The sequence below is a fragment of the Schistocerca cancellata genome, chromosome 7 (genome assembly GCF_023864275.1).
Source record: "Schistocerca cancellata isolate TAMUIC-IGC-003103 chromosome 7, iqSchCanc2.1, whole genome shotgun sequence".
NCBI lineage: Eukaryota > Metazoa > Arthropoda > Insecta > Orthoptera > Acrididae > Schistocerca > Schistocerca cancellata.
This window is the reverse complement of record NC_064632.1, coordinates 579,033,803-579,058,601: the sequence shown is the minus strand read 5'-3', so window position 1 is coordinate 579,058,601 and position 24,799 is coordinate 579,033,803. Positions and strand designations below refer to the sequence as shown.

At 42.3% G+C, this 24,799-nt stretch overlaps 1 pseudogene; it reads left to right on the top strand.

The window, feature by feature from the left end:
- The window catches only part of LOC126092909 (intraflagellar transport protein 57 homolog), a 136,143-nt pseudogene that overhangs the window by 13,428 nt on the left and 97,916 nt on the right, over positions 1–24,799 (top strand).

Genomic DNA, 24,799 nt, shown 5'->3' with positions numbered 1-24,799 from the left:
TCTCCTCTTTATGTAAGTAGCAGTCTGTCCTGATTTGTATTGTTGATATTCCATCCCAGATTTTCCATTGTTAAATGATTGATGTCACTATTTCTTGTAATCATGAAGATACCATACTCCTTTTAATGGGTCTCACAAGAATAAGTAGTACTTTGTTCTGTGTTCATGTAGTGTCATTTTGTTGTGCAGGTACACCAAAATATGGAGGATGATGATGATCATGTGCTGCGTACTCCAGAGAAACAAGATGTGGGGCCAGGTCTTGCATTCATGCCATTTATTGTCATGGAAGATCTTCATGACAAAATAAAGCTACTCAATTATGATACTGAATTTATCCAGACACTAAAGATGAAGCCTCTGAGCAGGTATTAAGTTTTGGAAATAATTAATATTGCTCTTGTCAATATAGTCATTGGTTTTAACTATCAAGAAATACACAAGACATATATAGTGTAAGTACTTTTAAGAAATTTTCTGTATATTCACTTCATATTTTACATTTTTGCACTTCTTGTAATATTTTTTTCTGAATTGGTTAGTGATATCCATGTAGAAAACGGATTGTTAGCTCAGTTTTGTTGCAGAGGAGTTTAATTGTAAAAATAAAAAGGAAACTTCTTATTGTGTTAGAGTGCCTTCTTTGTCATTGGCTTATTTAAATATGAAAAAATCTTTTGTGGGTTGGAATTGAGTTTCACTTGATCATTGATTCCCCTGTGCTGAAAGAGAGTGCAATTTCCACCCCCCACCCCTACTGACTGGTCTGACATGACCCACCACAAATTCCCCCCCATGTGCCAACCTCTTCATCTTGGAGTAGCATTTGCAATCTACACTTTCAGTTATTTGTTGTTTGTATTCCAGTCTGTGTCTTCATCTACAGTTTTTACCCTCTACGGCACCCTCTACTACTGTGGAAGTTGTTACCTGATCTCTGAACGTATGTCCTACCATCCTGTCCTTTTTTCCTGCCAGTGTATTCCATATGTAGGGTTTTTCACTGATTCTGTGGAGAACTTCCTCGGTCCTCCTAATTTTCAATGTTCTTCTGTAGCAGCACATCTTAGATGCTTCAGTTCTCATCTGTTCCTGTTTTCCCACAGCCCGTTATTCATTACCAAACAGCACTGCCCTCCAATTATACATTTTCAGAGTTTTCTTCTTAAATTAAGGCCTTTGTTTGATACTACTAGACTTCTTTTGGTCATGAATGCCCTCTTTGCCTGGGCTAGTCTGATTTTATGTCCTCTTTGTTTTGTCATTTATGAGTTATTTTGCTTCCAAGGTAGCAGAATTCTTTAACTCCATGAACTTCATCATCTCCAATTTTCACGTTAAGTTTCTTACTATTCTCATTTCTGCTACTTCTCATTACTTTTGTATTTCTTCAGCTTGCTCAGTTTGTATTCTGTGTTTATTAGACTGTTCAGTTCATTCAACAGATCTTGTGATTTTTATTCATCTTCACTGAGAATACCAGTGTTATCGGCAAATCTTATCATCAATATTTTCTTGCCTGGAATTTAAATCCCTACTCTTGAACCTTTCTTTTACTCTCGTTGTTGCCAGGACGACCTGTCTGGTGCCTTGACCTTTCCTAAAGCTAAATTGATTGTCGTTAGATGATGATCATACGATAAGAGAGCACATTTTTCCTGATTTTAGGAAAGCTTTCACAGTTGCTGCATAAAGTTACAAGATGCTCTAACTGACTTTTTGTGATTAGTCTTAATGAATTTCTTTAACTAAAATTTGCCTATGTGTAGACATGATCAAGGTTTTTGGAAACATGAACTATGAGCCAACCAAATATACATGTTCTGATCCGATGTTGTAGCTAATGTTAATTAAATGAAAATCATTAATTGTGACTCTTTTAATTTTAACAGACCAGGACACTGACATTCCATATAAAGAATATAATCCTAACAGAAAATTCTCTTGATACATAATTATTTGAAACAAATACATATAATTTTTAAATTGTGGGTCACCAAGGATGTTTATGATATTGTCTATGCCTCAAGAAACATGATGATACTAATACGAGCAGTGTGTGATAGGTAACACAAGTTGAAAGGGTAAAAAGAACATGCAACATGAAGATTGCTTTTTATTGGAAAATCTCAGAAGTTGTTCAGTTTACTAAGAGAACAAAAGACCAGAAATATCAATTCACAATTTGTGGCAGTTTTTTGTAATCAGCAGTGAACTGTCTTTGTGTTTTTCAGTAATCTGTGCCTATTAATCAGGACATCATTCATTATAGGGAAAACTGGTATCAGAAATATGAGGATTTACCTTTAGTTAAATTTGATATGCTAGTCTTCTAACCTACACCTGGCTGGGTGTACAATAGTCAATTATGAGGTGACCAATACATGTTGCACGAAGAAAATATTGGCTCTCAAGTAGATCATGATACAATGAACACTCCACAGCGAATTACAAGAATAAATACTCTCCCTCAGTAACTATTTGTATTTCTTGGTTTCCTTTTGTGAGTTACAAGAAGAAATACCACTTGGCACATAAATGTCCATTAATCCACAAGTCCAGGCTGGTGTCAGAGTCGACACGAAACAGCTACCATGAGCTCAGCGTCTGCTCCAACAGGTGAGCCGCTGGGCACAGCTGGTGTAGAACCCAGAGAGGGCGCTGGTCACAGCAAGTGTAAAGCCCAGAACTTAAGAAAATTCTGCCTGCTGGTTGTTGAACGGAATCTTAAATAGGCAGATGGAAAGATTTCCATGTGGAGCACGTGACCTGATTGTAGTGTACGAGGCACCATATGCTGCCAGTAAGACTGGCACATCATGTGGTAGCTGCCAGAGATACCAGGGACAGCAAGCCAGCATGTTTTGGTCCTTGTCTGATAAGTTTACATACACATGAAGCATGTGCTGGCCAGCACTGGTTTGCAGTCATGTTGGCTGGTTCTGGCAGATTACTGGAGCTTGACAACCAGCTGGATGTGTGTGTATGTCTTTTTGCCAAAGGGGTTAGCAAATGGCTGTAGACATGGCAACTAGCATGCAGATCTCTTCCACGGGCTGTGTAGTGAAAGAATTAAATATTACTGTTCATACTGAACACTAATGGGTCTATTCTGTAATAATGAGAATAGTAAGTAATGTGGGGGTACTAAGTGATCAAGATGAGGAGCATTGTTCCAACAGTAGGTCCAAGTCCAGCATTTGTTTTGGGATCTACTGTCACCTTTCTACCACTGAAGAAGGACGAGTGTAGAAATGGTATTCCTGAAGGCTATGTGGCTTCACAGTGGCAGATCTGATTTAAATGGATTGAGAGTAGTAAAGAAAGATCGTAGATGTTGTATGTGTGTATAGTGTCTTCTGAGACGTTATGTGATGGTTACTGAAACCACGAAGTAACAGTAAACCTGATTCATAATGAAATGTGATTCCAGTGGCTGCAATAATCATGCTTCTAGTTTATACAGCCCAGCAGACAGTTTCTGTTTCTGTGAAGACTATAACGTATCTTACATCAGTGAGCGTTTACATGGGGTCAGCAGCTGAACACAAGTGTGAATAATTTGATATCTTCATGGAAGTGAGTGAGGGTTGATAGTATGTTTCACCAACTACAATACATTTACCTTATATATGAAAAATGGAGTAACTTCTTCCATGTTGCAGGGGTCCTACATTTGTCACCGCATCCTGCATCTCTGTCGCCAAATGTCTCGATCCCACCATTCTTCATCATCCTCTTCCATTCCTCTTCTCGCCGTTCCTTCTTGGATACCACTTATCCACACTTTCCATGGACTTCCTCTTCTCTTTTCAGGTGATTGCCATGAAAGTACTCTCTTGGGCCATCTGTCTTCTTCCATTCTTTTGATGTGTGCAAACCATCCTAGCAGTCTTTCTTCTATTTTATCCATAATACTGTAATGAATTTATACCTTTCTCTTACTTCCTCATTTCTTATGTGGTCAAGTCGAGAAATTCTACAGGAACTTCTGAAGTGGTCCATTTCTAAAGCCCCCAGTGTCTTTCTATTTCTTTCTGTGAACTCCCAACACTCACTTCAGTAGCTTGTTATTGGTTCAATGATGGATTTGTATAAATGAATTTTAATCTTTAAACTCATTTTTGAGGACCTAAAGTACAGTGTTTGTTTTGGATAGCCACCCTTCCCTGCCTGATCTGTTGTTGGGTATCTCTGTCATATCTTCCATCATGCAATAAGATACTGCCCAGGTAACTAAACTTTTTACACAGTTTGATAATATGTCTATCAATGTCCAGGTTACTTCCCTCCTCTCCACGACATAGACATTCCATCTTCTCAAAATTAATTTTCTAACCAAACTTTTTGTACTCTTCCAACAACTTCATAAGCATGTTAGATCAGGGTGTATACGGCCTGGGAGATCCGGGAAAAACCTGGGAATTTTTTAGAATTCCAGGATTTTTCATTGTTTTAGATTTCAGTTAAATTTTTGTAGGTTTGACGTGTAAGATCTGATACGCTGACAAAGAACTTTAGCTCACTACTGCTGAATAATACTGCAGCAATGAAACATAAATCAGCGAATAACACCAAAATAAAAGTTTAGCTGTGTAGAAAATGAGTAATTTACACAATGCACAGACCAGTTTGCCGACACCGAAAAGTGTCAAAGGCTTTAGGTCGAAGATTATGCAGTACGTCCGTAACAACTAACGTGCATTCGAGTGCTTGTGTCACAATTGTTTACATTTCTAACAGATCACTGGAAAATATTACGAATAGTGGCTTGAGAAGTGTTACTTTCAAAGTAAATTTCCACGCAAGATGATGTATGTTACGTGTGAGAATGTGCAGTGAATTTCTTAAATCACAGGGCATTATAACTCTCATTCAAAACGTAACACTTGAGGATCAGCCATTTGAAAAATTTCGGGCCCAGAAGATAAGTAATTTATGCCAGTATTTAAAATTTTACCGGCACATTTGTATTTGGTATGACTTAACGTGTAACACACGTTAAAAAAAGACCGAGCTTCAAGTTAGTTTTCATATTTAATATTGTTCTTTCATAGATAAAAAATTATGCAATCTATGGCAAAAAGTATAATTGGCCTTCAAAAAAAGTGAATAATGTGTTACTGAGCAATGTCACAAGTCTGTTCATGCCAGAGCACTTCGACTTTTCTATAGTATAGAAAAGACGAAGTGTTCTGGCATGCAGAGCAATACCAGTTCGCTTCTTTTCTACTTTTTTTGCCGGTGAATTGTATCTTCATCTCCGAACAGCTCTAACGTTCGCTACTACTTCTTTCTAACTAATCCTATAAATGGACAACAGAAGGCAGCTCCTTTCAAAGGGCACGGCCGACTTCCTTCCCCGTCCTCCCCTAATCCGATGAGACTGATGACCTCGCTGTCTGGTCTCCTTCCCCAAAACAACCAACCAACCAGAAGGCAGCACCAGTCAAGCAACAGGGAGCGGGACATCACTACCTTGCTCTCGTAATTAATTAGTCCAGTTTTAGAGCGAAAACCTGTGTCAGGCGCAGCTACTTTATTCCCTTCTCTAAAATTTGCTTTCAGTAAGGACAAGTATGTCTTTTACCTCTTCCATTCCTCAATTTTTCTGATTTTATTATTTTTTATTTAAATACAAAAACTTGCGCTTTAATCGTTGTTAAGGACCTTTAATTACAGTCTTCCGTTTTAGAATAATTAGAGATTTTTTCCGTAAAATATTTTGTGCATTTTTGCAGTCCTTTCTTTTCGGATTTTCGTGTTGCTAAATTTTAGCTCTGGTCTTTATTTTAATACTTAATTTCTTAAATTAGGTTTATTTTTCAAATATTTTTTAATCACGAAAGTTATTGTTTGAAATGTATATTTAAACATCTGTGGGAGTTAGCAGTTTAAAATAAATAACGCTATCATATTCATTTGTTTTAAAAACATTTTAATTATTATTAGACAATACAACAAATAATTTAGAAGGAATTACCATGTTTAACACCAAATACTGTATTTTAGGAATTGACCTTGGAGAATAACTCACTTGGAGCTGTGTGCGAGAGCATTGATTCGTTCTGTAATAGATTCTCTCTCTATCTGAGCATTTTGAATGGTCCCCTCAAGTTTTGTCTTCTTCTCTTGAGGCTGCCTTATTTCTGTGCCAACAATCTTCCTTTTAGTCAGATTATCCTTTTTCCTGGATCACTCGTTGTTTCGATTTTTGAGGCCTTCAGCATATCGATCTCGTGAGTTTCTTACAGGGTGTATAAGGGACTTTGTTATTGGCACTCCTTGGACTCCGCTGTGTGTCTTGACGGTGTCGTACACCAGTCTTCTGCTCACTACAGATTGTCCCCTCATATTCTCGAAGAGGCACTCTTTGTTCATCGAGAATCCTTGCTCCGCAGCTGCTTGACCGTGCGACAAAGTGAGCTCGATTTCCATTGCCTTCCCCAGAACTCATCCAGCTGTTGCTCCTTTTTGTTGAATGTTTAGAATTTTGTTTTGCAGTTCTTCTTTACCACAGAAGGGTATTGTGCCTCTCCTTTATCAGCACATACACCGTACATTGAATTGCTCTCCACCAAAATCTGTAGAAAGGAATGAAATCGTTTGGGACCAGCCTCCCTGCACACTATTGTGGGATCCAAGCAACTTACAGCTTTTGTCAACCTAAAGTGTAAGGGAGATTTCTCCATCAACGTTGACACGAGCTTGATCATTCCTCTTCTGGATTTGCTCCAAAACTTAGCGATTTCAAGGGCTGTGAGAGACCTGCACTTTCTGAATTCATTCTGGACAGTGAACCCAATCTTGATGTGGTTCACACCCAAAAGATTAGATTCTTTGTCCAGATTAACTGACGGCGAGATCTTCGTCGGCTGGACAAATCGTATCATCGTTGTCTCCATTATCTCTGTTAAAGCAGAGTGGAGGAATGGTGCTAGTGGCCAATCGGATTGGAAATTCTTCAGGAATGGTGTCAAGTCTCCAGCAAGAGTCGTGAAAAAGGCAATTTTCGGACCAAGTAGCTTGTCCTTGAGGTGATCCTCCACTACGCTGTATCTAGCACATTTTGGTTTGCTTTTTTCTTCCAGTTTTCCAACAAATATTCGCAGAAACGGAAGCATTACTAGAGCTCGCTCAGCAACTTCCACATTCTCCAGCCATCAGATCGCGCAAAACTTTAAGGGAAACAATTCCGATTCCATTGTCAAAATTTACAGAGCTCTTCTGGCAGGAACATCCTTAAAAAGATTGTACAAGGCACGTAAAAACTGAATTATCATCCACTGTGTTTTCTGAATTGCGGACTTGAAGGCACCATGACCAACATGAAGCCCACACGTTCCAATTTCCAGTAAAACGGTGTCTACTCCATCAATTTCTTTCAAACAAATTTTAAGTTCCCTTAAGAACGCGAAGTTGACATTAGGGCCATCCGTCAATACTTTTATCATTACTTCGCCGGGAATTTTTTTCGCACTAAACACCCCCCTCCCAATTAACCATGGACCTTGCTGTTGGTGGGGAGGCTTGCGTGTCTCAGCGATACAGATCGCCGTACCGTAGGTGCAACCACAATGGAGGGGTAACTGTTGAGAGGCCAGACAAACATGTGGTTCCCGAAGAGGGGCAGCAGCCGTTTCAGTAGTTGCAAGGGCAACAGTCTGGATGATTGACTGATCTGGCCTTTTAACAATAACCAAATCGGCCTGGCTGTGCTGCTACTGCGAACGGCTGAAATCAAGGGGAAACTACGGCTGTAATTTTTCCCAAGGGCATGCAGCTTTACTCTATGATTAAATGAAGATGGCGTCCTCTTGGGTAAAATATTCTGGAGGTAAAATAGTCCCTCATTCGGGTCTCGGGACGGGGACTACTCAAGAGGATGTCATTATCAGGAGAAAGAAAACCGGCGTTCTACAGATCGGAGCGTGGAATGTCAGATCCCTTAATCGGGCAGGTAGATTAGAAAATTTAAAAATGGAAATGGATAGGTTAAAGTTAGATATACCGTATTTACTCGAATCTAAGCCGCACCTGAAAAATGAAACTCGAAATCAAGGAAAAAAAAAATTTCCCGAATCACACACACTCACTTCCTTGGAGCCATGGACAGTGCGGAGACATCCATGGCCTCTTGTGAGGCCCCGAGAAGATCCCGCGGAGAGACACGAGAGTATGGTCGAAAATGTCCAGGACGGAAGCTCGTGTGTGGAACGTGCCTCCTGGACGAGATGATGGGTGAAAACTCCGGAGCAGCACCCATAGGCGTCGTGGACCTGGGGATGTGCTCCAGTGCGTCGTGGACCTGGGGATGTGCTCCAGCGTGGACCTGGGGATGTGCTACAGCGAGATGGGTCCCGGAGAAGGCGGCGTCGTGATTGGGGCCGGTTCCGGCGTACGCAGAAGCAGTAGCGACGTCGGCTGCATCAACACGTACGGTAGATCGGCAGCAGCGACAGGACTGGCTTCTCGGGCTGGTGAAGGCGAAGGAAGGGGCGGTGGCACCGGCGTGGCCACCACTCGTGGGCGCATCTGGTCGTAATGGCGAACAACCATGCCGTCGTCCGTATGTATTTCACAAAGCCGGTGGCCGTGAAGAGCCTTGACCACCTCTGGAATCCATTTAGGGCGAGATCCATTCCCTCGTGCCCACACGTCGGCACCCACCGAGTATTTTCCCGCACTATGGGACACAGCACAAGGCCTGATAGGGTGAAGCAGGTGCAGTAGAGTGCGCGGTTGGCGGCCATGCAAGAGTTCAGCAGGGCTGCAATCACCCAGAGTCGTGAAGCGATAAGAACTCAGAAATTGCAGCAGAGTGTCATCTGTGGAAAAATCACTAAGGAATTTTTTCATCTGGCTTTTGAAAGTGCGGACAAGGCGCTCGAACTCCCCATTCGATTGCGGATGGAAGGGTGGTGCTGTAACATGATGAATCCCTTGTCCAGTACAAACATCACGGAAGGCCTGCGGAGAGAACTGAGGGCCATTGTACGTGACAATCGTGGATGGAAGACCTTCTCGCGCAAAGATTTTGGACAAATCCAGCGTCGTCGCCGCAGTGGTGGGCGACAGACATCGAACAACAAACGGAAACTTCGAGAAGGCGTCAATCAACAGTAGCCAATAAGTACCGAGGATGGGACCGGTAAAGTCAGCGTGCACCCGTTCCCATGGCTGCGCTAAATCAGGCCACGGAGAGGGCAGTGTACGAGGTGCAGCCAGTTGTTGAGCACACTGACCACACGCAGCAACCATGTGGGCGATGTCCGAATCAATACCGGGCCAATAAACGTGCCTGCGGGCCAGGGACTTAGTCCGAGAAATACCCCAATGGCCTTCATGCAACAGTTTGAGAACATCTTTGCGAAGAGAGGCTGCCACCATGACCCGTCGAGATGCGCCATCCGTGGCCAGAAGAACAACACCATCACGAACAGACAGACGAAGGTGCAAGGCATGGTAGTTGCAAAGGGGATTCGATGCCCAGCCCCTGGTCCTGTCTGGCCAACCCCGTTGAACAAAACTGATCACCTGACGCAGGACCGGGTCCCGCACAGTAGCCAAAGCGACCTGCGAACTTGTAAGTGGAAAACCCTCGACTGCACGACGTTCTTCCTCATCAATGTGGAAACAGAGTAGTTCATCACGATCGAAAACCGGGTCAGGGCCCATCGGCAATCACGACAATGCGTCAGCATTGGCGTGCTGGGCCGTGGGGTGATGGTGAATCTCATAGTGAAAACGAGACAAGTATAAGGCTCAACGTTGCAGGCAGTGAGCTACCTTATCTGGAAGCGACGCCAATGGGCTGAACAGAGAGACCAGCGGTTTGTGGTCGGTGATGAGGTGAAACTTAGAACCATACAAGAAAACGCTGAACTTTTTTAGAGCATAAATGATAGCGAGCGCCTCCTTTTCGATTTGAGAGTAACGCTGTTGCGCATCGTTGAGGGTCTTGGAAGCATAGGCGATGGGTCGTTCCAACCCATCCTCATACCGATGGGTGAGAACAGCCCCTAGGCCATACTGTGACGCGTCAGTCGCCAGAACCAAGTGCTGACCCGGACAGAATGTGGCAAGACAAGGCGCCGACTGCAAATGAGCCTTCAGGCGGACAAAAGCCTGCTCACACTCGTCGGACCAACAGAAAGGGACATTTTTGCGTAACAGCTGATGCAGAGGATGAGCTACCGCTGCCGTGGATGGAATGAATTTGTGATAATAAGCAATCTTACCTAGAAACGCCTGAAATTCTTTGACCGTAGACGGCCGGGGTAGAGCGTTAATGGCCGCAACGTGCTGACATAGAGGACGTATACCCTCATGGGACAAGTGGAAACCAAGATACACAATGGAGGGTTGGAAGAACTGTGACTTGTCCAGATTGCACCTCAACACAGCCGAATGCAAAGCCCGAAACAGCGAACGCAAATTGCGAAGGTGCTCCTCAGTGGAGGCCCCCGTGACAACAATGTCATCGAGATAGTTTATGCAGCCGGGAACAGAAGCCGTGAGCTGTTCCAAAAACCGCTGAAAATGGCCGGCGTGCTAGCGACGCCAAATGGTAACCACTGGTACTGATACAGCCCACATGGAGTGTTGATGACGAGAAATTCCTTGGAAGAAGCATCCAACGGCAACTGATGGTACGCCCGGAAAAACTTAGGGCGAGCTGTAGGTTTAAGAGTAATGTGGGCTTCAAAATCCTTGGCACGACCCAGACCAGCAGAGAACACGGACGAAAATTCAGAACACAAACAATCCAGCTGTTGATACGGAATATCCTAAGAAATGAGGTGCACATTATCAGCAATGGAGAACCCGAACAACTGGAAAGCATCATAACCGAACAGGTTTTCAGTGCCCGCATGATCCACCTCATAAAACGTGAGGGGCCTAACAACAGACTTGTAGGCAGTGGAAGCATCAAACTGGGCAATGATAGGAATTTTCTGTTGATTATAAGTTGTGAGATTTCACGCAACTGGAGACAAGGGAGGGGGGCCCAACTCCAAATACGTGTGAGAATTAATGAGAGTTACTGCAGAGCCAGTGTCCACTTGCATGCAAATGTCTTTATCCAGAACACGAACAGTAACAAACAACTTATTTGTTTGAGAAAGCACACAGTTAACATCCATGTCCGATGCCTCGTCCTCGTCGACAGGAACGTGAGGGGACTGACACACAGAAGCAATGTGGCCTTTTTTCCTACATGAATTACACGTGGCCCAACGTTTTGGACACGCGGCCCTGTCATGCTGTACGAAACAACGTGGACAAGAAGGAAGGGCGGAACGAACCTGTTTCTGTGGTTGCTGTTTTCACTGCGAGCGTTGCGGCCCAACGCGACGTTGTTTACGCGAGTGAACCGCCGCCACATCTTCGTTCTCCTGGGAAACAGGCAAATTGTCCGTGTCGAAAGTTGACTGTACAGCGCCCACATCAAACCACGCGTCTATTTGCGCGCCAGCAGCGTGAGACACTTCAGAGGATTGAGCGATGCTTAGAACTTCCGACAACGACGGGTTTGGCAGTTGTAGGGCACGTTGCCGAACTTCTTTATCAGGAGCAAGCCATAGAATAGCATCCCGAACCATTGAATCAGCATAAGACTCATGATGAGTGTCCGTGACAAACTGACATTTCCTACTCAGACCGTGAAGTTCCGCCGCCCAAGCCCGGTAAGATTGATGGGGCTGTTTCTGACACCGGTAGAACGCCACGCGGGCGGCAACAACGTGGGTGTTTTTTCGGTAATAGTTAGACAATAAGTCACACATTTATTGGAAGGAAAGAGAGGCAGGTTCCCGCAGAGGGGCTAACTGAGATAGCAGCTGATAGGTCTGTGGGGAAATCCAAGATAGAAATAACGACTTACACATAGAAGCGTCGACAACACCGAAAGCCAAGAAGTGTTGCCGCAAACGCTTCTCATAATCCTGCCAGTCTTCAGCGGCCTCGTCGTAAGGAGGGAATGGAGGCGGAGAAGAAGAAGACAGACGATGAGTAAGCGACAACCCCTGAATAGCAGCCGTCAGCTATGTTTGTTGTTCAATGAGCGCTTGCATAAGCTGTTCCATGTCTGCCCCGTCACGAACACACAAATCCACAACACAGTGAAAATATCCCATCCTCGTCGCCAAAATGTGTTATAACCTTTAATCACCAATAATTGCGTGGATATTCAAACACACTCACTTAGAAACAGTAGCTGGTTACATGATACAACTCAGTATCTCTTTATTCGACTGCCGTGCCATGACACGCGGCCGGCGCCGTTCGTAGCTAGGTGGCGCTCCCGTGCTCAGCCGAGTTGCGGAGCGCCTCTATTGCCGTTTGCGCGTACTGTCGTGGCAGCACTGTTAAATGTCGTGGCACTGTCACAACAGTATTGGTTTCTAGTTTCATAGCGGTGTACTAAAGAATTTTTCATATAACAGTCAATATTTTTTTTTACATACATAATACTTTGAAAAATGTATTCACAGGGGACAGTTAGGATTTCCAGCTTTTGGAAATGTTCAAGGCAGTGAGCCCTACTGCCACTCTTCGTTATTATACGAATTGCTCTTTTCTGTAATTTGAAAACTATTTGGACATTTTTACTGTTGACTCCCCAAAATATTATTCCATAAGTAGTGACAGAGTGGATATAAGAAAAATATACAGATCTGACACATGTAGTATCACACACTGCAGTCAGAATTCTAAGAGCATAGCATGCTGTAGCGATTCATTTACTAAGTATTTTAATATGTTCTTCCCACTTTAACTGACTGTCAACATGCATACCAAGAAATTTTGTGTAGTCTACACATTCTATAGTTTCATAACTTAAAGTTGTTATAGTATGGTTTTTTGCAGACATAGAAGTTAACAGCATTTTTTTTTTTTTTTAATTTAGTGTTAGTTTATTATTTGATGCCTACTCACGTACACTGTTTAGCGTTTGTTCGGCTTTTTCTTTCAGTGCATCTGGTGATTTGTCACTGATTAGAACATTTGAGTCATCTGCAAACTATTGTTTGTCCATGCTTGATGCTCTGTGGGAAGTCATTAATGTAAATGAGGAATAGTATTGGGCCAAGGACAATACCGTGTGGGACACCTATATTTAACATAATTTGAGTCTGAAGTATACTTTACAATATAATTTGAGCAACTTGAAATATGTGAGATTTCAGTTATCTGTCTTATATTTTTTAGATGTGACTGGAACCACTTTTTCACAAGTCCCCTTATTCCCAGTTCATGTAACTTATTTAACAATATGTTGTGGTCTACTGTATCAAACGCTTTAGTTAGATCAAGAAATATACCTGTTGTGTAGTTCCCTTTATCTAATGCTTCTAGAATGTGTTTTGTGAGGTGTGCTGTTGTTGATTCTGTGCTTTTCCCTGATCGAAATCCAAACTGGTCAACAGACAGTAAGTCGTATTTATTTAAATAATTCATTAGCCTATCTTTCATAATAGTTTCTAATATTTTTGCAAACCATGATAGTAGAGAAATTCGCCTATAATTTTCAATTTTTCCTGCATCACCTTTTTTGAAGAGAGGTAGTAATTTCGCATATTTTAAATAGTCTGGAAAGTAGCCCTGCTTGAAAGATTGATTTATAATATCAACTAAAGGTGGAAGTAGGCTCTTGATACAGTCCTTAATTCTCATTGCACCAATGCTCAGTGAGACAAACAACTGAGCACTCTGTAGACTCCAGCTCCACTTCTAGCTGTTGGGTCTTATTTGCTAGGGAACATATATTTTAGTGAACAACTGTTAAGTAATTTTTTCCAACACTATTTGCATTCCCACCTTTTTTCGTTTTCACGTCGTTCTGTTTTGGTTCAACTGCTTCCTTATTACGATTACACTCACGTTTTTTGTTTCCATATGGTATTCTTGGGTAGTCAACCCGTGCAGACCGTATTAGTTTCCCTTATTTTTTATAATTTTACATAAGTCCAGGAGCATTTTGCTGAAAGTCATTGCACCTAGTCTGTTTAGGTGCAGGCCATCCCTACCCAGTCATTTGTTGCCGAGAAATTTATTTGGGTCAAAAAATACAACACCAAGTTCGTCGCACTGTTCCCTGATGCCAGTGTTTATTTTGTTTGTGTATCCGTTACTCACCGATCTTCTTTGTAGAATTCCATTGATAACAATTCTGGAGCTTGTAAACTAACCTTTGGCTGACCGAATTACATTACGAATATCATTTATGATTTCTTCATTTGCAGATTCTTTGATTTTAAATATGGTGGTCCAATTATCTCCTGATCTGGGAGTACGCACTGCAGCCATCAAACTGGACAACCCTCCCCTGGATGATATCTTGAAAACTGCACACTTTTTCGAGATTGCACAGGCAACAAATGCCTCATGGCTCAGCAACAGGTAGGGACATTTCAGCTGCCCACCTTGGGGGCGGATTTCTTTAGCCTTTTTACTGACAGTGGCATTATGTTCATCGATTTCTGATGTGGCAATGGGTTCTGAACAGACAGTCACACCCCATCAATGGAAGCAACGGGGTCTTCTTTCTTGTCCTGACTGCTTTATGCCCTGCAGTCTGCCTGGATCAGTGGGTGCATTGCACTGTTGTAGCAAAGAGGGACATCTCTGAACTGATCTTATGAATCTCGGACAGTTTTCCTCAGGGCAGTCCTTGTTCCACTATGTTGTTTATCAACCTCACGATTGCAAACCAGGAGGTCCATCAACAAAGGAGGTGGCTTACAAAACACTCGTTCGACCTATACTTGAGTATTGCTCATCAGTGTGGGATCCGTACCAGATCGGGTTGACGGAGGAGATAGAGAAGATCCAAAGAAGAGCGGCGCGTTTCGTCACAGGGTTATTTGGTAACCGTGATAGCGTTACGGAGATGTTTAACAAACTCAAGTGGCAGACTCTGCAAGAGAGGCGCTCTGCATCGCGGTGTAGCTTGCTCGCCAGGTTTCGAGAGGGTGCGTTTCTGGATGAGGTATCGAATATATTGCTTCCCCCTACTTATACCTCCCGAGGAGATCACGAATGTAAAATTAGAGAGATTAGAGCGCGCACAGAGGCTTTCAGACAGTCGTTCTTCCCGCGAACCATACGCGACTGGAACAGGAAAGGGAGATAATGACAGTGGCACGTAAAGTGCCCTCCGCCACACACCGTTGGGTGGCTTGCGGAGTATAAATGTAGAATGTAGAATGTAGAATGTCCATTTCCACATGGATGCTGGAGTTATAATTTCTTTGATAACTGTAGTTAAATTGCGTGCTTATGGAATATCGTCTCAGTTATGTGACTGGATTTGTGATTTCCTGTCAGAGAGGTCACAGTTTGTAGTAATCGATGGAAAGTCATCGAGTAAAACAGGAGTGATTTCTGGTGTTCCACAAGGTAGTGTTATAGGCCCTTTGCTGTTCCTTATCTATATAAACGATTTGGGAGACAATCTGAGCAGCCGTCTTCGGTTGTTTGCAGATGACACTGTTGTTTATCGACAAATAAAGTCATCAGAAGATCAAAACAAATTGCAAAATGATTTAGAAAAGGTATCTGAATGCGCAAAAAGTGGCAGTTGACCCTAAATAATGAGAAGTGTGAGGTCATCCACATGAGTGCTAAAAGAAATTCATTCAACTTCGGTTACACGATAAATCAGTCAAATCTAAATGCCATAAATTTAACTAAATACCTAGGAATTGCAGCTACGAACAACTTAAATTGGATGGAACACATAGAAAATGCTGTGGGGAAGGCTAAACAAAGACTGCGTTTTTTTGGCAGGACACATTGAAAATATAACAGAGACTGCCTACACTACTCTTGTCCGTCCTCTTTTAGAATACTGCTGTGCGGTGTGCGCTCCTTACGAGATAGGACTGACGAAGTACATCGAAAAAGTTCAAAGAAAGGCAGCACATTTTGTATTATCGTGAAATATGGAAGAGAGAGTCACAGAAATTTTACAAGCTTTGGGCTGGACATCATTAAAACAAAGGCGTTTTTCATTGTGACAGAATCTTCTCACGAAATTCCAATCACCAACTTTCTCCTCTGAATGTGAAAATATTTTGTTGACACCAACCTACATATGGAGAAACGTTCACCACGATAAAATGAGGGAAATCAGAGCTTGTACGGAAAGATATAGGTGTTCGTTCTTTTCGTGCACTATAGGAGACTGGAATAATAGAGAATTGTGAAGGTGGTTTGATGAACCCTCTGCCAGGCACTTAAACGTGATTTGCATAATATCCATGCAGATGTAGATAAACCTCCACACATACGTTGTCTTGGTTTCCATGACTTGGCACTGTCCTCTTGTGTTTTGCTTGCATATAATGATAGTTTGATTCCCTCAAATCACAATCAACGCTGTCTACAAAATGGTCTCACTGCTGATCATGCTGTTCGTCGATAGTCATTAAGCTGACAACATCTTCAGTCTGGATGCCTCTTCACAGTCTGGATTCACCATCACTGGTTCAAGTTATCTCTGACATGGTTCCCTTCCAGGAGCTCAGTGAAGCAAGTAAAATACCTCAGACACTTGCTCAGTAAAGACGGGATCCAGCCCACTGACCAGAATGTTTCTTCTATTATTCTGTGCCCCAACTCCAGTACTTACAGGAGCTGCAGGCATTTTTGGGAAAGATGAATTATTATTCTAAGTTCCTCACACAAGTGGCCTGCATTATGTATCCATTAAGCCAGTTGTGAAGGTAGGGCTTTCATTACACATGGATGGCGGCCCTTGAGCACGCTTTAATGTATCTGAAGTATCTGCTGCATTTCGTATCCTTCCTTACGCTCTTTTCTCCATCCTGTTCCCACGTTTTGGCCAATCGTGCATCTCTCTGTGGCATTGGTGTGGTGCGAACACATGGGAATGATGATGGTACTGAGCAAGTGATTGACTGTGTGTTAAAGACTCAGAAGAACTACTCAAAGAAATCCTGTGTTTACCTATTCAGGAGCAAGCTTACCCTCATTACAGACCACAAACCACTGGTAGCAATCTTTGGGACATGCTCCCAGCTTCTACATCTACATCTACATTTATACTCCGCAAGCCACCCAACGGTGTGCATATAGCACATTGGCTCCAGCATTGGGTGTATTTCCTTAGCTTATCCCATTAAGTACGAGCCCATGGCAAAACATGTAAATGTGGATGCTCTATCTCATCTACCTTTGAGACCGATCCAGCGTTTGACCAACAGCAAATCTCCTGTTTTCGCATTGATGTGGAACAACAGCACGCCTTGTACACGTTACTCATGACAGCTGCTTATATTGCTGCAGACACACCACAACCCTATCCCGTGGGGCATCATGTACTATTTGCTCCATGGGTGGTCCACTATCCTTAGCTCCAGGCCTGGGCTTGCCTCTTCCACCATTCATAAGTCATCTCCAGTGTTCTCCTGCTTGATACGGAGGTGGATAATGACCTCATCATCCCACCTACACTGCATTCTCATGTTTTTCAACTCTTCCTTTGTGAGCATTGGGCTATGTTGCGAATGAAAGCCCTTGCAAGGCAACGTGCATACTGTCCTGGACAGAACAAAGATGTGAAGGCCATGGTGCACAGATATCATGCTTGTGTCTGGCACCAGACTGATCTGCCCCAGTCTTTCGCCTCTGGTCCATCATCCCTGGCATGGCATTCACCTGGACTTTGCTGGACTTTTTCTGGGCTCTTTGTGGCTCAATGTCATGAAAGCTTATTCTAAGAGCCCCTATGTGGTCACCATGGCTTCTGCAACACTAATGCTACCCTCAGTGCACTCACCCAGATCCTGGCCATCGAATGGCATCCCTGCACCATCGTGTCAGACATAGGACCCCAGTTCATAGCGACGGCTTTCGGATGTTTCTGCACCTCCAATGGCATCAGGCACAAATTTACTCCACCATTTCACCGATCCTCCAATGACAAAGTGGAGCATATGATGCGAACGTTTAAGCAACAAATGTTAGAAGTGGTGGGCACTTTTATCACTATAGCTGCACTCACGATGTTTCTGAGCACCTGCAGGATCACCCTTGTCCATGACTGTGGCCTGGTGGAGCTCCTCCATCGATAGCACACACTCACCTTCCTCCGTCTCCTGGCCCCACAGCCTGCGGAACCCCAGACTCTGCGCACCCAGCACTTTCTGCTTATCTCAGTTGTGTTGGCACACTCGTATGGGGCAAAACACTCGTGAATGCTGGCCACGGCGGTTGCCACCCTCGGGTGGCACCTTACACCAGTTGATGCTCTGAGAGGTGTGGAGTGCCAGCCTACCACACAGCTCTGTCTCCACGTACTGACAGCATCTCCGTCGCTGGCTCTGTCAGACCTGGAACGTCTGTCTATACCACTCCCACATCCTCACAGGTACAACTTGTGCTCCAGGACACCAGCAGTGGTCCCCGTGGATTCCGGCACGGAAATGGAAGTCTTAATGTAACCTCCGCCCTCTCGGCCACGGTCACGGCATCATCATTGTCCGTGCTGGCATGCCCCAGCACTTTGCCAGATTCCTCAGTTCTTCCTACCAGCTGCCAGACTTCTATGCTATGACTCCCCCTGTGCCATCAGTTCTCCTTCTCAAGCATCATCCAGGGTGGTTCCGGCCCAGCATGCCCATTTTAAAGGGGGCAGGGATCTGGTATTCCGGCCCGGTGAGTTTGAAGGCCTGACACAAGATATCTAAGTCAGTGACAGTGATGTTACAACTGCAGGCACTGGTGTCTCTGCTGCAAGTGCTACCATGAGTACACGCCCACTTTGCTGACCTATGCACACCGTAGCTACCCTTTAAAGCCAGCAGCATAACAGCTCCGAAGTCAGTCATGATTTCTGTGCACTATTGTATCGATTTAAATACACTATATTATTTTGGTTCTGAATTCAATATGTTTTTGGTTTTCAATCGTGGTTTACTCACCGGACTTGTTATTCTCCCATGCAATCTCCATTGTTTGTCTTTCCCTCATTGTTGTCCACCTGTTTACTCTCAGCTGGCTTACTAAGATGCCTTCAGCTGACCTATTTCTACTGGTTTCTGAGTCGTGCTCGGTCTTGAAAGATTCCAGTCATTATAGTGACGTCTATAATTAGATTATCCAGCATAGAGCCTTCCTGCTATTCCTTCATTTTCTTGGCCCTATTATCTTTCCTAGAATTTTCCAAAAAATATTTTCCCACAGTAGCACACCAATGTCATTCCTCCATAGCCCTGCAGTTCTTATTTTTTTTTTTATATTCAGGGACAATTATTCCTTTACCACAGTCCTCTAGATTGTCTTTTCAATATTTGAATTAAAGAATTACTTATACAAATTAGAGAGAGCTACCCTCGTTATTAGAAAAGATCGTTAGGTAGGGAATTTTGTGTCTTGCGTCAGCACTTCTCTCAACATTTTTGAAAACAAAAAGTATGGTATTTTATCCTTTTCGATCTTCAGTTTTTGTTATTGTGCTTTATGATCCATTTTATGGAAGTGCCCATTCATTCATTTCTGTGTCCGGTCAGCATTTCCAGAGGTAGGAACTTCGATGGCCTTGTTGTGTCCGTCGATCAGGTCCTGTGTTGTGCAGTGTTGTTCAAGTTGAGGACAAATTAGGAGGTGGGCTTGGTCTTGTGTTGTTCCGCACTCGCAGGATGTATCTCCATCAGCTGGAAGAATGCCCCATTTTTGCATGTTGGTCTTGCAAAGAGGAACGCCCACCCTAAGACAATTGAGCAATCTCCAAATAGGGTAGGGCAAGTCATTTCCTGGAGGTATTCCTTTACACGGATATCAGGTGGTAGCTTACTCTTCCACCTGGTGATGCGGTTAGACTCTGGTGTTCCCTCTAGTGGTTGAGTGCTGGCGATGAAGCTCTTTCTCGACTTCAGTCGACGGACTACAGCCTCTTGATCATGCAGTGGATTTCAGGGATCAAAAGTTTGCTTAGCCCTCTCTACATCAGCAGCCTTCTAATACTGCTGGGAGCTATTCCAGTGATCAGGTAGATTTTATCGACTGGAGGTGGCTTCATACATCCCGACAAGATTCGGACAGTCTCATTGATCGCAATATCAAACTGTTTGGTGTGAGTGAATGCACTCCACACTGGTGAGGCATATCTGCAGCGGACACACGCAAAGCAAGAGTCAAAGTTCTCAGGACGGGAGGACTTGCTCCCCAGGTGGTGGATGTCAGCTTCCTCAAGATATTATTCCGTGAACTAACTTTCAGCCTGATGTTATGGCAATGTTTCTTGAAGGGCAGAGTTTGGTCAAGGGTAACACCCAGATATACTGGTGTTGAACAATGCTCCAGTCATTTGCCTAGCCATGTAACGTCCAGTTCCCACCGAACTTTTCTATTCGTCAAGTGAAATGAGCCACCTGAGTCTTGCGATTTGGCTTTAGGTGATTGGCTTTGTAGTAGGAGACAAGCGTATCTAGTGCAGGAGTCAACTTTTCCTCTGCTTCTTCAAAAGTCTTTCCTTGAGTAGCCACTGCAGTATCGCCAGCATAGATGAAAAGCCTGGAATTTTCCGTTATGGGCTGGTCATTAGTGTAAACATTGAAGAGCACAGGGGCGAGCACTCTGCCATGAGGTAAGCCATTCTTTTGTATGCGCCATCTGCTCTTATGGAAGTGCTGTATTCATGTTTTTAAGTTACATGTGGTTGCGTGTTAATGTTTAGATGAGCTTGAATAAATGCGGGAGAAAGTAAATATGACAAAGAAATATTTTCAATTTATTATTGTAATTGGATTTGACACAGAATAATGTAATTTAAGTGTTTATAAATACAATGTTGGATATCTTAAAGCAACACCTGCATTGATTGTGTGGATTTATCCCATTTGGATTTTGTTTTGTATATACTGAATCTTGCTTAACTCTTAGTGACTGCTTTTGTGAATCCATTATTCGGTATTGCCTATAAAATTCATGTATTTGGTTTTTCATCTGTGCAGGGAACACCTGTTACTTTTCCACCAAACAAGCTGAAGCAAGGTTATGGTGAATATGCCATATTTGTTCTGGACCATCTGGTTGATGCAGCACTGAAGTATGCGAGCTTTAGTTGGAAAAAGTGAGTTAATTTACGTTGTCCCTGATATATCAGAACCCATGATATTTCAGAACTTACAGAGGCACTCAGAAGTGTTTTGAAATGACTATTTTATCAACAGTTTTAGTGGCATACTGTTCAACCTAATATACATTACACATTACATCCCAATTTTACAACAAAATAATGAGTCTAGTAACACTATATCTTGTGTTGGAAAATAAAGTTCAGAATTTCACAGCTCATAAGTGTTCTGACAATAAATCAAACCTATAACACTGTGCAAACACTATATCCTGTGTTGGAAAATGAAATTCAGAATTTCACAGCTCATACGTTTTCTGACATAAATCAAATCTTTAGCACAGTGCAAAGAAAAAAATAAGTTCACTTTTCTGTGCCAAGTCATATTAACACTTCATTGCATAACCTTTTGCTAGCAAAAGAGCAGCGTATCTCGGAGTCATAGATTCAATTAGACATTCGATCATCTCGTGTGGAATCTTTTCCCATTCAGACTGCAGAATATTGTTGAAATCTGCTTTATTTTGATACTCTCTTATGTAATATATGTATCCAGTACCTTCTTCATAAGCTATGTGTGTTTGAGATCGCAAGTTTTGACTTGGCTGTATCAAAACCTTTGTCTTTTTCTTCCTAAGACATTCTTGGGCACCTAATGTGTGATAATTTTGATCATTGTAATTTTGAAAAACCTATTTGCTTGTCATATGCTTTCTAGCATATGATAGTGTGTGTTTGTTCAAAATATTCCTGTGATCACGATGTTTCATAATATTGTATGTGCGCTCAAGGACACACAACTTTGGTGCTGAAGCATCCCTGTACTGTTTATGTTTCCACCTCCATGCAACTTAATCAGAATCCGATGGTGTGAATTCCATTTTTTGGCTGCTGGACGACAAACATGCTGAATCCCGTTGTAAGTCATCATATAAAATTTATTTTTGTCACTCCATAATTTCTTGGCTTAATCTTTCGCTGTCCACTTGCAATGTTCTTTAGCGGAGGCAATTCTCATCTTTCTATATTTGCTGAATTGTGAAAACATTTCTTGGCTGGACAGCAGCCTATCAAGTCCTGATTGCAAAATCAACATTTTAGTGATTTTAGTGTAGAAACTTGAATCTCTAGTCCATAATGCATGTTCAGATCATCAGTAATTTGTCATGCAGTCTTTCAAGTATGTAATACAAACTACTACAAACTGTCTAATAATTCTGTTGATTCTGATGATAGCATTTTTGTGGTCGGCTATGTTAAGGTTTGTTGCTCGTCAACTTTATTACAGACGCCAACTGTCTAGATACTCCAAAAATACTACCAACCTCAGTCCGTGATTTATCTTCTGTCAAAGCATGTATTACTGCTCCTTCAAATCTGTCAGATATTCTTTATGTTTTTGGTGGTGGCATAATTCTGTGTTAATGACTTCAGATTTGTTTAGGAATGTAGCCATTCACAGTTAATAATAAGAGACTTTAAAATGTTATTTTAAAACACTTTTGACCTGCACTTGTTATTTTTTGTCTTGTACTGCATTACTTATCTACCCATGTTGACTTTGTCGTCTCATAGAACAAAATACGAATCCCATGTATGCTATGTCCTCAACTTAAACACTTTACTTACATATTGCCAACTTTATCGTACAAAAACACCATGTCAGAATACTTTCCAGTACCACGGTATGTTGGCTGGCATTGAAATAAGTACCAGTTTTCACGTGAATATTACTTTTTATGTATGTGAATGCCATTGGAACTTCAAAAAGTGATAAAATGTTAGCTGCTGCTACCATTTTATGTTACTGTCACCATTAAAATGTGATACACTGAGTGGAGACACAAGGTGCTATAACAATGGCACATGCTGTTGGTAGTGATGAAAATGAGAGTAGTGGGTTATTCTGGATCCATGGGTGGTCACTAAACTGGAGTAGATTCAAAAACTAAATCGGGACAAAGATGAAGCTGAAGTCATTGTGAGTCAAACTCAGTAATACCAACTTGCATGCCTTTGAACATAATCAGGAAGAGTGTGCTTAGTCATTATAGATGTATTAGGATGTTGAGCTATTGTAAGCTTTATGCACCACAGAGAGGCCAATGAGTCATGCCTTATTATTTATCAACTGTTTGTTGGAATGCATGAGCACCTATCTCATCTGACTTACCTCATGTGGTCTGATTTGAAAGATGTTGACTCTGATACTGCTAATGCCTCTGTCTTGTGAACAGTATCAATGTGGAAGTTGTACAATACTAAGTCCCTACCAGTTTTAATTGACAGGAAGATATGGAACTAACCTGGAGAGTGCTGGAATGGACCAGTGAGGAGGGAGGGTGGGGGATGATGCTGATGTCCTTGTCCATTGCCTCTTGCATATTGGTGTCAGATCCAGTCAGTTGTGGTGAATTGGGACCAGGTGAACTATGAGGTACAGCACTAATATGGTGAAGTGTGCAGGTTATGGTCATGGCAGTGTACAGGGTAGCATCTCCATCAGCACCCAGCTCTACTGTGAAGGTCTTTGATTGCCACTGTGGGTTCCGCTGGAGTCAAAGATGGAAATATGCTATTGCATAAAAGGGGGGATAGATCTGATGCCAACAACTAATACGCAGTCTCACATCTGACAGCTTTGTACAAAATTCTTGAAAAAGAGATGTATTCAAGATTACTGTATTTACTCGAATCCAAGCCGTGCTTTTTTTCCGATTTTTGTAATCCAAAAAAACCGCCTGCGGTTTAGAATTGAGTGCAAAGTAAGCGGAAGTTCTGTAAAATGTTGGTAGGTGCCACCACAAGTAACTTTTGCCGTCGAATATATGTAGCGCTACACAGGCATGCTTTGCAGGTACAAAGATAAATACTGGCGCCAAAACCTCTACGTCAGTAAATAAACTAAAAAAAAAAAAAAGAAAAAAGAAAAAGGTGGAAGACGAGCTTTTTTCTCCGCACCGAGTTTCGACCACTGCATTTTCATACATTATCCAACAAAGTAAATACAAATTCCGTATTGTTCATCTTCAAATGTAGCAGCCTTTCAATGTACTACGAAAATCCGACTGGTAAGACTGTTCGGGATGTTTGTCAATATGGCCAACTCTACGTTCTGAATTTTTTCCTATCTGTGACAAGAGATGGTTGCTAATAGGAACTTTTATGAATTGTTAACCACGTGCAGTATTCTCTTCATCATAAGAATAATACGAATATAAACATTTTGCCATGTATTCTTTTGTGTTTGCTGCTACTTCATTTAAACCTGTCTGCCTAATAAACTACGAAACTAGAGTGAGACAACAGCAATCGTGGAAGAATATACATATCATGCCGTGTTTATATTAGTATTATTCTTACACCGATTAGAGATACAGTCAGAAATGAAGCACGACAACTGACTAGATTTTTAAATCTAAGATGACTCTAATTTCTGTGCAGAAGGTAATGTACTAAAGAGGCATCTGCAAAGATATTCAAACGGAGAAAAATTTTCGCTAAACTCTCCTTCACAACATCTTCTATCACACGCAGTCTATTATTTGGTTCTTGTTGATCATTATCAAAGAAAGCAGCAGTGTAAGTACCAACAAATTGCAGTCTCTTGCCATTGTTTTGCTAATGAGATGATTTTATTTATTTATTTTTTTTTTCAATTGGAAGCGGCAGTAGCGCGTACAAAAGCAAGCC